Consider the following 1,407-nt stretch of genomic DNA (forward strand, 5'->3'; position numbering starts at 1 on the left):
GATCGCGGTTCTCTGCCCGGCTCCCCTTCGCCCCACAATTCCCGGTTCCCGCCGGGGTCCTCCAGGTCCCCAGCTCCCTCAGGCCCTCCCTAGGTCCCCGTTTCCACCCCTACGCGGAGCTCCCAGTTCCTTTCGCCCCGTCTCCCATTCCTCGGTCCCTCCTCAGCTCCCTTTGCTCCCCATTCCCGGTTCCTGTGTCTCTGCGCCCCCACATCCTCAACCCCCATTTCCCGTTCCTCCCGTTTGCCTCCCGATTCCCGTTTCCCGCCGGCTTCAGTTCCCTCCGGGGCCCACTTTCCACCCAGTTACCGGGGCTACCCTTTTCCCTGTTCCCGCTCCCGTTCCCGATTCCCCTTCCCCGTTCCTGGTTCGCTTTCCCCGTTCCCCGTTCCCTTTCCCCGTTCCCGTTCCCTCACAGGGGGCGCCGGGCGGCCGGCAGGGGGCGCTGTGCGCCCGCGAACGCCTCCTGCCTTCCCTCACGCCCTGCTCCGGCTGAGGGGGACACCCAGGCATTCCCCGCCTGTCCCCAGCCCTCAGGACGGACACCCAGGCGTTCCCCGCGTGTCTCCAGCCCTCAGGATGGACACCCAGGCATTCCCCGCCTGTCCCCAGCCCTCAGGACGGACACCCAGGCGTTCCCCGCGTGTCTCCAGCCCTCAGGATGGACACCCAGGCATTCCCCGCCTGTCCCCAGCCCTCAGGACGGACACCCAGGCATTCCCCGCCTGTCCCCAGCCCTCAGGACGGACATCCAGGCGTTCCCCGCGTGTCTCCAGCCCTCAGGATGGACACCCAGGCATTCCCCGCGTGTCTCCAGCCCTCAGGACGGACACCCCGGCGTTCCCCGCGTGTCCCCAGCCCTCGGGATGGACACCCCGGCGTTCCCCGCGTGTCGCCAGCCCTCAGGAGGGACACCCCGGCGTTCCCCGCCTGTCCCCAGCCCTCAGGACGGACACCCCGGCGTTCCCCGCCTGTCCCCAGCCCTCAGGATAGACACCCAGGCGTTCCCCGCGTGTCCCCAGCCCTCGGGATGGACACCCCGGCGTTCCCCGCGTGTCGCCAGCCCTCAGGAGGGACACCCCGGCGTTCCCGGTCCCGGGATGGACACGCCAGTGTTTCCAGCCCTCAGGGTATGTTTTTTTGCTCTTACATCAGCATGTGCTCAGCCGGAGGCGAGAGCCATGCTCAGCACGGCGCTGGCTCCTCGGGCATCACCTCTGCGAGCTGAGCAGAGGAGTTGATACTGCCGTGAGATGCAAGGTCATGCTTAGCCACAGAAGTTGGGTGGGAGAAGTATTTTGAAAGCAGCTTCTATTCAGGCACTGGCTGTAGTGGAAACTGTTGGCATTCTCAGTGGAATATGCAGTGGAAAATTTAATAGCAGTGTTAAAAAGACAAGGTGATGGA

Source organism: Agelaius tricolor, unplaced genomic scaffold, assembly GCF_023055355.1.
Source record: "Agelaius tricolor isolate 1412-34295 unplaced genomic scaffold, bAgeTri1.0.p SCAF_3, whole genome shotgun sequence".
NCBI lineage: Eukaryota > Metazoa > Chordata > Aves > Passeriformes > Icteridae > Agelaius > Agelaius tricolor.